Source organism: Manacus candei, unplaced genomic scaffold (genome assembly GCF_025592945.1).
Source record: "Manacus candei isolate 608988 ecotype Guabito, Panama unplaced genomic scaffold, ASM2559294v1 h1tg000009l, whole genome shotgun sequence".
Lineage (NCBI taxonomy): Eukaryota > Metazoa > Chordata > Aves > Passeriformes > Pipridae > Manacus > Manacus candei.
This window is the reverse complement of record NW_026138057.1, coordinates 7,601,007-7,614,699: the sequence shown is the minus strand read 5'-3', so window position 1 is coordinate 7,614,699 and position 13,693 is coordinate 7,601,007. Positions and strand designations below refer to the sequence as shown.

The following is a 13,693-nucleotide window of genomic DNA, read 5'->3' as shown; positions in this document are numbered from 1 at the left end:
GTTCATTATCTTCTTAATTTTATGTCTGAATTCCGTGGTAAGGAGTAAGTACATTATTAGAATAATCTGGAAAGGTATTAATTCATTAACTATCATCTTGAAATAATTTTTCCTCATGTTCAGTTGCATGGCCATGTCCTGAGAAATCAGATTTTAAAAGCAAATATTTAATGGTCTATAGTAGGGGTTCTGGTTTAGAGTTTTTGCTTTGATGACATATTTTGAGAAAGTGTTGCTGTATTGCTTTTCAGGGTAATCATTAGTGTAGGTTAATATACATATTAACCTTGTTCAGTAGATCCTCATCAGTCTTAGTTTGTGAAGTCTGGTCTCTTTTTAGATAAAAGAGAAGTAAGCATTCTATATGGAAGCTCCCAGGAGTGTTTATGTGAGAATACATAAAGTTACTGATTAGGTGATAAAGTTCTATCTTGAATTTGTGGAAGTCAGAAGACTTGAATTTTAGCATGATTTAAAAAAAACTAATGCCTTTCACAAAAATAAACACAGTTTCAGTTAACCATGTGCTTAAATCATTCATAAAATGCAGTGACTTTAGCAAAGTACAGTCTGTTGCATGATTACCTATTTCTTTATCCTTGAAGGTGAATTTAACTATATGATATGCTCCTTCTTGATCTGTCCAAAAGCCTCTGGTTATTAATGAACTTGCATATGAAAGTTTCTTAACTAAGGTCTCAGTTCAGACTCTGTTCTCACAGCTGAGTGAAGAGCTATTGAGGCTAAATATTTGCCAAAACCAAATGGAACGTGTGTCTCCTATTCTGTGTTAGTATCTATGTAGCTAGGAAATGCACCATTTATACCTATATAGCTAATATGAATCTTTATGACTATAACCTTGCCTTGCCTTCCCTTCCCTCAGGTAAAAGCCTGAAATGCTGCTTATTGTTATTTTATTTTGTTGTATCAGAAAGGCCCACATGTGCTACACAAAAATATCTGCAAAGCACATGCACCTTAGTAATGCCTGAAGCCAAAATAATCATCCCTTATTTATCTCACATATTGACATTAGGACCCTTAGAGAGAATGCTTTCAACCTTTACAGTGATTCGAAATCTAAAAGCAGCAAGAAAAAAGTCTTGTTGAGAGCACTGCCACGAATCAATTTTATACATCTTTTCATTTGACCTTTCCTCATTATTAAACAGCTACACTGAGCACTTTTATTCACTGTAAGTTGTTTTTAAGGTAGTGGCAATGAGAAGGTTATAATAAAACAGCTTATGAGGGTGTTGATTCTATTTTATGAATGTTACCATTTTATAATCTTGTAGGTGTATGTCAGCTCCTCAACAGGAAACTGTGTACAGAAACACCACGGATCTTGCAATTTTATGAGGACAATGCAAGTAGGTTTCAGCAAGGTTGGTTCCAACTCATCTGTGATAAATGAGAAGATAAGGCAATCAGTGCACACCATGACACTCCGTGCAGCTAGTTAGGCACACTTCAGAACTATTCAGGTGTGCTCACCGAGCTCAGGAGTCTTTCCTGAGGGGTGTCTCAATACAAATACGTCCTTCATGGTGGCCACTAGAAATGCAGGAGTTGCTTTTCCAAGACTTAACCCAGGTCAGATATAAATAATAGATATTAAGAGTTAGTTCTGATGCTGAGGCTGCATTAGAGGCTCTGTGTTTCAGTTGGGTCAAAAGAATGCGGTTGCTTTTGGGGTTGTTTTTTTCTTTTTCTTTTTTTTTTTTTATTTTTCCCCTTTTTCTTCTTTTCTTTGCATAGCTCCTCTGCTTGACAGATGCCTGCAAAATTTCATCACACCTTTGTGAGGACCTCTTTGGGTCTTTAAGAGAGAAGGTTTCAGCCTCTCTGAAAGGAGCAAAGATTTATATCCAAGGAGTTCTATTGGCCCTGCACCAACGATTAAAGTCTGCAAACTGTTGCAAACAGGTGAGTTGTCCCACTCTTTAAAAGTCTGCTTTTCTGTTTTAGTTCTCTAATGTACTAATTGTATAAAACCAAGGATTGGCACTGTGTCATAAAGAAGTGTGACATATATTGCAGGAGCTGCAGTGCCTGTTAGGAAAATGAAACGCTTCTCCTAGAATTGCAAAGCCAACAATAAAGCAGTTAATTGTGTCTCTCTTTTGGAGTGGGATGTCATGTGCCTCATCTTTTCTTGCTGCATACTGTGCCTAGCTGTGATGTTCCTTGTGGGGATATTCTCTAAAGCAATCATTTTTCATTGCTTGTTCTGCTCATGCAATTTTTAATGGTCTCATAGATCTTTCCATGAAACTAATTTAAATAATTATTTAGTTGAAACATACTTTAAATAAATAAGTAAACACTTCTAAGTATAGCTGGTGTTGCACTATGAAAAATTAAATAAACGTATCATGTTTTAAAACATCAATATTTTAATTGTGCCATCAAGCAAATATACCAGACACACATTTTAATTCGAAAAAATAGTGGAAAACAGATACTGAATATACTGTTTAAAAGTTTAGGACTAATAAGATGATATTTTTTATTAATCAAATGTTTTATTTTAGGAAATATAAATAAGAAAACATCGATTTTCCTCAGCATAGTAACATAAGTTCACTTATATGTGTAAGGACATACATATTTTTGAGAATTAGATGAGTACTTCATAAGAATAGGAGGTTTTGGAGGAAAAGTATCATACAGAAATTAAGCAGCCAGCTGGGAACCTCGGATTTAAAAGTGCTGTCGGGGCCCAGAGCTGAGAGTGACTGCAGCAGAGATTTGAGCTGCCAGGCTGCGCAGGAAGGGGGAGGAGAGGAGCAGGCGAAGTGTCAGTCACACTGTTTATACAGCACCTCCTGCTGTCAGATCCATACAGAGAAACGAGAATTGACTCTGGGGACACTGCTCCTGTCTAGAGCTAAAGGGTGGTCAGCAAGGAGAAAATCCAACAGAAACAAAACCAAAAACGACAGAGCACGTGAAAGACAAACAAGCAGAAAAGGAAAAAGAAAAGCTTGTTTCAGACCGTTTCTGAGGCAGTGGAGCGATGTATTAAAAAGTCAGAAATATCTTTACACTTTATGTTGATGATTCTACACTTTTAAGAGAACACTGCCTGTCACAAAAGCCATGGAACTGAAATCTATCACAAAATATAATATTTACTCTTAAATAAACACACATATATATATATATATAATGCATACAAGTACTTAGCAAGTACAATGGCAATTAGTAGAACAAAACAGACAGTGCAGTTTCTAAATAGAAATTCACATGGAAGTCGTTTATTGACTACTTTTTGCTCTTTTCTGTGAAAAACATATAAAGACATTTCAGTAAATGAGCTCATGTTAGTCATTCCTTTGCTGATTATCCATCAGGGTTCAGCTGGAAATTGTAAATGACAAGAAATACTTAACAATTTCAGTGGATTTGAAATTTCTTCTGAAGACAAATGATTCTTTACAATGAAAGCCTTGCATTTAGGCATATGATCATATAACCACGTTGGCCATTTGTAACTTTTAAGAGTCCAGGTTACAAGGATAAATGTCAGTACAGCTCTGCCAGTTAATTGTCTAAAAAAACTTATGATTAAAATAATTTAATAAACAATTAATAATAATAAACTGGATTAATAAACTGGGTTAAGTGCCGAACTGGAAATTTTACAGCACAAGAATGTTAAATGTTTTGTGCAGTTAATGTGCCAAAAGCTTGTGTTATTTGGAGTTATATTACTCCAAAGATAAGATGAAACATATAATTTGGTGTAAAGTGTCTCTCTGTTAATTTTTCCAACCATTTTCTAACTGAAGTTATATTAGTACTGAACATAAATGAAGTAATTGTAGTAACTGCAGGTTATGCTGTAGGTATAACAATTCTTACCACGATCTTACCGTATTTTGCTTATGCTGCCCTTTTTTTTCTGAGTAACTGAAACAAGTTTATTTTGTAAAGAGCACACTGTGATACAATACAGATACAAAATTAGAAGGCATGTTAATTAACAAACCATTCAATGAAAATACTCTCACTTTGTCCTGTGGTGCTGAGGCCTGACAGGGTAATGCTGTGATGATTGTACAGTATTCACAGCAATATAACCTCTAGCCACTACTTGACAACATTAAATATATTTTCTTGATTTCTATTTCTCTCTGTGCTATTTTGACATTTGAATTACTTGTACTTACCTTATCTTTTCACGTAGATAAAAAAGGATTGGAAGTAGAAAGGAAAAAAAAGGAACATTCTCTGATTCAGTATTACTCTGCTAAGACACTTTAGTCTGTCCATTGAAGTCAAATAGCACATACAACTAATAATATGCTAACACACATACTTCTATAATAGTATGCTAATACACATACTTCTGTTAAATCCATCTGGACTTCTGTTTAAAATGCCTACATTGAATTAAAACAACACACAGTTCCTGGTCCACACAGTGCACGGTGTCATCTTTATAATCACTCTGTTGCTTCTTGCCCCAGAGGAGTGAGGACTTACTGTCTCTTTGCTGGGGTGTTTGTAGCCTTTTAAAGAGGACACTCAGTGTCCCTTAAATAGTATTCCTTGAGTTTAACACAGGTGAAGGAAAACAGGTAAAACTGAATGAGTACTTGAGCTTTGGGAGCTGGTTTTACTTTTACTTTAAATAAACGAGAAAGTAGGGAAGTATATACGTATAACCACCATACTACAAAAAACCTTCTATCATTTCCCTTTAAATGCTTTCTAATTGCAATTACATATGTGCATAATGATCTATAAGCTTCCCTAAAATCTTGACAAAGTTTATATTGGCATTTTAATGCCATTAAATTCTGGGACTGTAAAATGCAGTTTTCTAACAAAAAACAACAAACAAACAAACAAACATAAAAGAAAGGAAAATTTAAACAACAGTTCTGATAGAATTATTCTACTATTAATATTTCAGTTGTCAGCCTTTTACCAGAATTTTAAACATTCTGTGTAGGTGTCTGCTGGAATTTCTGGTATCCTCAAACCTCTTTGGAGGTTAAAATCAGTTAATTTTGTATATAATGTACATGGTTGGGTGAATGCACGTAGGATATCTTTTTATCTTTTTTGTGGAGCCACCACAGTTTCTATTAAAAATGCTTTTAGGTAAAAAAAGCGTCGCCAAAATGCAAGTGCTTTGAAGTGAGCTGTGCCATGTAACAATAGGAACAGCACTATATCTGATAGCATGGGATATAGTTCACACTTTGGGAGAGGGGGGATGTCCACCTCATTAGCATTCTTCATCTGTAGTGGTGCTGTTGGTGGGGGTGTTGGAGTAGGAATGCCATTGTGCTGGGTTCCAGTGTTTGGGGACAAACACTGCTCTGGAGGGAACGTGTGAAAAGGCCATAGTACTGACAGTGAATGAGGAAGGCTGTGCTTTCTGTGTGCTTCAAGCAGGGAAGCTGTCATTCACAGGCCTAGCACAGCCAAACAGAGGCCAAAAGAGAAGACTCAAATACTTTTTAAAATGATATTAATGATTTTTAAACATTTTCTTCATTTAGAGTTAATGCTTTGTTCAAGCTGTTGATCTGTCCTTTACTAAATGATATAAAACGTTACGTGAACAGGTAAATAGAAGAATATCTCATTGCCACAGTAAAGATTTGTTATGGAAAATGTGTGTGTATGAGTATTTGAGAGTCACAAATTTCTTTCAGCCTATTTGAATGTTTTTGAGCACATGTTACTTGCAAGGGTCTAACAAACGGAGCTGGTCCAGGGGTTTTATTCTATGTGCTTTTATTTTTACTGGAAGTGTGTTATGTGTGGGGAATGAGGAGGCTGAGCTGGGATGAGAAGTGACAGGAAATTGTGCTGAATGTTCATTAGTTTGATCTAGCAGAACTTACAGTAACAGTAATTAATCATTTGAACCACAGCAAATTACATTACATTAAAGTAATGGAGCTAGTATGCAAAATACCCACAAGAAAACAAAAGAGAATAAAATTATTGACTGATCCTGCTACTCGCCATTTTGGCTATAGAAACACAAGCTTAAATGTATTATTTCAAAACTGTATATCAACAGTTTTGCTGTTATTATTCTAAGCTATATCCACAAACAACATAGTTCATAGTTCTCATTTTTCTATGCAGATCCATAAAAATGTTACTGACTTTTAAACAATTGACATACTGCCAATACCAGAACAAAGGAAAAAGAAAGTCTATATTTCTTCTATTTTCTTGTGTTGTTCTCTTGAAATTGCTGACTCAAGTACTGGAGGCTGCATACCTCTGTGATACACAAATGCTTTTCTCCATAACTTTTCTTCTTTTTTTACTTTATAAGAAACATATCTATCATTACTATTCAATTGTTTTTCACAGATTACAGTAGTTGCATTGTTCAGTAAGAGCTTTAATGACTCGTTTGGGTTTATTGCCCCCTTACAAATAAAATGTAAACTAGCTTTTAGGAATAATCATTTTGCAGGTGCTTTGCCTGGCAGAAACTAATAAAATGATACACTTCTACAAAGTATTTTTAAGTCAGGATGTTTTTCCTATAATTTTTATATCCATCCTTGTTCATAGAGTTGTCAGAAATTTATACCAAAGGACACTTACCCTGTTTATAGTGCTGTTTTTAGAAAATTAGATTATGTTGTGATAAACTCAGCATAATAATTATTAGATATTATTGCAAGAAAATGAGAACTTCACCAAAATGCTTAACTCGATTTCCAGTTTAACCCAGTCTTGTATTTGTGTTTTTATGGGTTTTGAAAGTGTATTCTTAAAATAACTTGAGTATCACAGCCTCTGTCCAGTAACAACCCCCCTTTTTTAGACTTAAATTATTTTTTCCTCTTCCTTGCAGCTTCTGCTTTTCTAATTTTATATGACATTGACTCACACCATTGAAGAGGTGTTAAGTATCTTTATTTCCTTCTTTATAGGTCACGGAAAAATAGATTTTTTTTTTGTCTGTTTGACCTGTGTAGAGACCACTCAAGAAATAATCCCATGTTAAAGTGAACTTTGTGTAGAGCAAGATTCGAGATGAAAACCGTACTATTTCAGCCTAGCTTCTTATTAAAATAATATAAAAATAGTGCTTTGGTAATTTTGAAATTGAAATAGAAAACTGCCCTCTTGATAGTTCAGCTAAGTGACTCTTAGAATGTTGTATTGTTTATAGATTTGAGTGAGGCTTGATTTTTTTCCCACAGCAGAGCTGCATTCTAGTTACCAGAAATATTTTAAGAACCTTAAACTTGTGTCTTTTTCTAAGTGTCATGCCTTGAGCAGGCCTAACATCAGTTAAATGAAGTGAAAATTGCATTCTTGTCTTGATAGAGATGAAAATGGATTTCTGGTCATGAAATAGATGTAGTTGTCACTTTTTTAAAAAGGTGTCAGCAGTTTGCTTCAGCAAGTAAGGTGCCAATTCAGTATGACAGTAAACTTGTGATCTGAGCAATCAATAAAATGCTTCAATAACTTCTGCTTCATTACACTTATAATAAGAGGCTATAGATCTGTGGCACATAAAATGTTGATAAAGAGGATATGTAGGGACTCAGTGTGACATTTTGTTTTAGTAATACAGTTAGTGCAATGTTGCCATCTAGAGTTTGTGCATAGGTAATTATCCTGAAAGCAAAAGCTCCAGCGAGAAAATAAACATTGCTTTTTCCAAGCCCCGTTTATTTCCATCACTTAGTGGCACGGATATCTGTCTATCTGGAAGAGTTCATTTGCCTTGTCTCAAAATTGTTTAGGTCAGGAAAAGGAAGACGATTCGTAGCTATTTTTCTGCTTTTTCATTTGGTGACGTGTAAGGATAAGATCTCCCCCCCCCCCCGCCCCAACCCAACATTTAAATGCATCTAAAAAACAATTATCATCTAAATAGATTTAGTTGTTATCAGCTACTAACAAAAATCATAACGTTGCAGTGATTTGACACCTGTAAGGGGGAGAACGGAAGCTTTGTAGTCACAGGGAGTTAATGTTGGGATGTTTCACATTCTGACCAAGTGTTCTTTCAGTTGATTTATGTATTATGAGACCATAAATGGCTCCTGCTGATTTTTCATAAACATACATTGCAGGGGAATTGTCTCTGAGCTATTTATCTTGTAAGAAAATTATTTTGATATGTTAAATAGTTTTTTTTTTCCCTCCTTTTAGTATGGACGGCACCTGATTGATAGAACATATAAAGAGTTTCCGCCATATGCCATATTGCATTTCTAATAAATAAAACTTAATTTAGATCCAGACAGACTTTTACTTCCCAGGGAAATTACTGGAAATCCTAAATTCTTCTGAAGTGTATTTTTAAAAGATATAGAACCAACTGTTCTGATTAGTGAGCATGAAGGATGGGCTTACTGAATTCAGCAATCTAGCACTGTTTTATTTTGTTGAAAAGAAGTGGTTGAGATTATTGAAGACTGGGTAATTAAAAACTAGTTGCACAGATATAGCATGTTTGTTACAAGAATGACTGATTAAATCTTTTCCTTTTTATAAGCAGCAAGAATAACACTGCTTCTGGTTTTCCTTCTACTTTGGTATGTAACTTGTAAGCAATTTGCCTTTTAAGTGTCAGAGCCTTATTGTTAATAGGGTGGCTACTCATGTTTCATGTTTCTGATGAGGTGATCTGGTAACACTGTCCTGTACTTTATCCTCTTAATTTGATTGTTAATTTTGTCTGCACTGATAATACATGGATGAGAGTAAATGGTGGAAATGTGTCTGAAGTTGTGGCAAGGAGTTAAATGACTGCTTTAAAAATGTAATTTCTGGATTGTTTTTCACCATGAACTTGCATTATCTTTTCTCTCTCCCTGTTTGAACATGAATGTTTGCTGGAGACATATGGTTTACGCTAAAAAATTACATATTAGTCAAAAGACCACAGATGGAGGATGATATTCTTTTGCAAATTAGAAATTAAGCGACCATTTGGGACTAATGAAGTTTTAATTATAGCAGGGTCCAACATCTTTGCCCAGTGCATTTGCCACTCATATGTGATGAAGCCTCGCTGGCCACAAACCAGTTCACCTTTTGAAGATGTGATGTGCTGAGGTCCTCCTGCATAATTAGGTGAATCCAAATAGGACATGGATTCTTTGGTGAGGACAGGGAGGGAAAAGGAAAAGAAATTTGTTACTTTGCTTTTTATTATCGGTCTTCTCATTGGATTACCAGAAAATGCCCGTGCAAGAGATGTGTCTCTGCACTGAACTATGAATTTGATTTTTTTTTAGCATTTAAAGTTCATGGACTCGAAAGTCTTAAGACTTAGCTAAGACTCCCTTTGTTTGACTTTGATGGCATGTAAAATAATTTTGATCATCTGGGTCCAGGTTCTAAGGATGTGTCAGACAGATGATAATGTTCCTGTATTTTATCTGTCTTTATGCACACTGAGATTATTTCAGGTAATCTCAGACTATCTGTCTTTCCTTGGGGATTGTGCAAGGTCAAATTGCATCACATTTGCCATGGACCCAAAGTGAATAAATGTTCCCTCAACCAGATCAGTTGACAAAGGGGGGGTTGTTAAACAGAGTAAATTGAATGTGTGCCTGAGTCTGGGGGCACCGAGAGATTCTTCTAGTATAACTAGGCTTGTAGTAAATTTATGAGTTTTCAATTTTGTTCTAGATTTCTGACTTAAGAAATACAAAGTATATCTGTTAGTCAGGAGACAGAGGTCTTCAGTTATATTGTTCATAAATAATCTGTAAACCCATGTATTATTACACAGATAGGATTGAATCCAGCTTAGTTCCTGATGTATCCTCTTGGAGTTATGTAGAAAAAAAGTTAAATGTGGACTATCTGCCCATGTGAAGATGGGACTATACTTGCAGTAGTGTCCTGTCTGTTACCTACATGCAGCCCTGCCTTTTTTTCCTCGTTGTGAGTTAAACGAAATGCTGCACAATTATTAGGTTTACTCGTTGAGTTAGATCTTCCACTAAGGTTGTTAGAAGTTGCTAAACTGAAAAACAAAAGCTCAGTTTAGAACTTCCTGAACATACTGAAAATAAATCATTGCATTTTGCAACTTTGAGAGTAATTACAGAATTCTATTGCTAAAGTCAGTGGAAGTAGGTTTGACAGATTTTTCTCTAAATTACTCAACCACCTACAGGTATTATTGCTGAGATTCTTTTGAAATGAGAATAAATTTTATGGAGTTACAACAGCAGAGTGAAAGGGTAGGTTTGATAGATTCCCTGAACTGTTTCAACACCCACAGGTATTATTTGTAAGAAAACAATCATGCAGAGCCTTCAGCTGGTTAGAGAGGGCACAGCATTCCATCTTCACCTGACATCCTATCTGTTCTCTCAACATCCTGTGCCCCCTGCCTGCCACCCACTCCTCCCAAAACAATGCTCACCAAGAGAGTTTTGTCTGAATGGACAAGAATATGAATGTTTTTTAAAGGAATCTGAACAGTATAGAAAACACATTGTTTGGGGGGGACGAAAAGGACTGAGATGGGAGAAGAAAAACTGTCTTAAGGATTGATTAGTATTCTTCACATTCTTTCCTAATTAATCAATGTTATTCTTTAATTGTTAGAACCTCTCAAAAGCAATTATTTACTGGCTTAAAAGCTGCATGTAAGAAAAAATACTCAAAAAGATGAAATTGAAGGTTTTATTTGCTTTATTTCTCTCTTTTTAGTTTGGCTTGCTTCAGACTTGCAAAGGCTAGTTTGTTTTTTCAATTATTCTAAATAACTAAGTCCTGAAATATTCAGTGTGGGTTCTTCACATTTCATAAACTTTACCTAAATAGGTTTAACATGAGGACCTTAAGTCTGTAAAGATCAAACATTGTGATGTTGAGCATTTCTCAAAGATGCTGGTTTCATGTTATGGTTTTATTTCAATACACTTTAAAAAAATAAATTATTCCTATATTCTCTAAAAGATCCAAGAAGACTGGGCCTGTTTATAGTGCATGCACTTGATTTATTATATGTCACTCAAATATAGTTTCCTGTACCTCATAGTGTAATTTTATGAAAATTTAGAAGACTACTATTATATACTTTAAAATTTGACCATTTTTTCCAAAGAGCTTTTAAACATGTTTACATTCTTTTTCTGTTTTAATAATCTGCTGTGTTTATTGTTTTGAATCTTGATTACTTAAATTCAATATTAAAACATAAATATTTCCGTTTAAAAATAAAACTAATTTGTTTTTATTTTGAATATATAAGGGATGAAGATCAAAAGTGTCTTCTCAATTTGTGGTCACTTGCAGTTTCCAAGGACATTAAAATAAATTACTGCTAAACTTATTCTCTAGAAAATGACACTAAATCCTAAATCTTTCTCTTTGTCTTGCTGAATAATTCTTTTCATAACCCTTACACTAAGAAATAGAGAAATCACCTTACTAAACTTAGTACAACCGAAAACAGTGAAGTGCTGAACTGCCAAACTGTGCTGACTGAGCCAAGGCTTTTCTTAAGAGCATCCAGAACATGGGAGATTTCTGTTGTGCCAGCTCAGAGAGCTGCAGCCCTGTTGTGCTCGGGTCTGATTTATAAGCTGCAATCTTTTGCCCAGAACTAGTGATAAACATCTGTGTCCCATCACCATTCAGGTCTGGTCACCAACCTGTGTTTCTTTTTCAGCTTGATCTTCTCTGCAGATTCTCTTCTGCACAGGCACAGACACGCTGACCTCTTAGAAGTTCAGAATTCCTTTCTATCTCGGTGGCTCGAGAATTTCATTGTCTGAATGGCATCTGATGGATCTTCACTCCTCTGTTTTTGTCATATGTTCTTCTTTCAGCAGTCAAACCAGGAATCCTACCTTCTTGGACTTGTGAAGAGCTCTCCCAGTTTGGACAACAGGCAGACAACTGTGTGCTACGAGATGTATTGCATCCTGTGCCATGAGCTGAAGTGACTGTTCACTGTTCTTGTGAATCTTTTTCTGCCACTGTAGCAAAGAAACAGGTTGCCAGTATTCCTCACTGTGATTTTTTCCCCTGAGCCGTCTCAGCTGCTTCATCCAGCTAAGTCATCTGGGTTCCATGCCCTCTGTCAAGTTGTCAGGCTCTAGTGTCTTCTATACAAAAAACTATTTCACATAATTTATAGGTAAGTGGGATGCTTTCCGAGTTTATAACCTCGGATCTTAAAGGCAGCAGTTATTCAAAGTAAAGGTACCATTCCTTTGGGCAAACTAGCAGAATGTGTGTGGGCATTATATATCTAATTCTGTAAATTAACTGCAACCCTGAGTTGGCCTCTCAGTCAAAGTTGCAAACTGTTCACTGGTTCAGAGACAAATTTACTTCTTAGCACAAATGTGATCTTCAAAGCACTTCAGGAGAATGGTTGAACTTCAGCTTGCTTTGCCCACTTGGAGAGACCCAAATGTTTACCTCTTGCTAGAGCAGGATGGTTGACTGTGTACCATTTCTCTCTCATGTCAAGGGGACATCTCCCCACAATCATTTTTGGCAGTGTCCCGGTGTTGCCTGCCAGGAGGAAAGGGGAATTTTATCAGTTACCAGGATTCTGGCAGTTCTTGTTTGTGCAGGTAGCCCAAAATGCAGGTGTATTTCAAGAAATGATTTAGTTGTATTAAGATAAGAAGTATATTCTACCCTGCTTCCCAGACTGGGCTGTAAGCAATAGTTTAACAAGCACACCTCTGTCCCAGAATGTAAGTACCTCCATGTTTTTGCATTAAAGCTTACTTACAGTCCATGATCACTACTAATCTTGACATCTTTGAAAATGTAGAAGGAAGAAATGGTATGTGAAGAAGGAAAAAATGGTCCTCAGTTAGGAAAAAAAAAGTATTTCATGAGCTGCTCTCCCAATCTTTAATGACACACAGAAGGAAAAATATTCTCAAAGACCTTGATATAACCATTAACTCTTTAAAAGGTACAGAATGTGGTCTAAGGACTAGTTTCTGCAGAAAGAGACAATTATCTCACAGAAGAATTTGGATAATTCACAGCAGACAGAGTAAAGCCTGCAGTAACATGGTTTTGCCCTGCCAAGACTGAAAGTAGAACAGACTTTTCTGGAAACAAGTTTTGTATAGACAACCAGGTGTCTGTTGAATGCTTTGTGGTTAATCACATATCTCCCAAAATCCAGAAAATTCACTTCCAAAGCCTGTAAACAAGGGAACAGGTCACCAGTATTGACAATAGCTGAGATAATTGACAAAATTTTTTTTTGATAATTGAGAAATATATCTTTAGAATTCCAAATAACTGCCAGGAAATAAAATTTGAGATAGCTGTTATCTGCCAGCAGTCCTTATTAAAATCCAGATTGAATTAAGGCTTTAAAAAACTAGAACAACCAGGAACCATACAGCATTTATACTTACAAGAACAAATTCCATCTAAAAAGATAAATGTGGAAAGACTTGGAAGAGTCTGATAATATGGTCAAGCTTTCATGTGTAGATCCTTCAAAAGCTCAGAATAAAATTATACTTAGTTGTTCTTCACTCCTTGTTTCTTGATTCCTTGTGAACTTTGTCAAAACTTTGTTTTCTCCTGAGTTTGCTTACAAAAATTATCTCTTTGTTTTTGGAAATAGTTTTGTTTTACTTTGTGGTACATTTGTATTTAATTTGACTTGCAAATACGGAGGTGTTATACATATGGTACTCCAGTTATAATAGAGGGAATGATA

The 13,693-nt window shown here is 35.5% G+C and overlaps 1 long non-coding RNA gene across 2 annotated transcripts in view; it reads left to right on the top strand.

Annotated features, from left to right (window-relative positions):
- LOC127466249 (uncharacterized) overlaps positions 1–13,693 on the top strand; it is a 78,455-nt gene that overhangs the window by 33,688 nt on the left and 31,074 nt on the right. The window contains exons 5-7 of one of the 2 annotated variants that reach the window (XR_007902663.1): positions 1,765–1,932; positions 8,516–8,552; positions 11,817–12,089. This is a non-coding gene — a long non-coding RNA (uncharacterized LOC127466249). Of the gene's footprint in view, positions 1–1,764; positions 1,933–8,515; positions 8,553–11,816; positions 12,090–13,693 lie in introns of those variants that run through there. The other variant, XR_007902664.1, reaches the window with a different exon arrangement.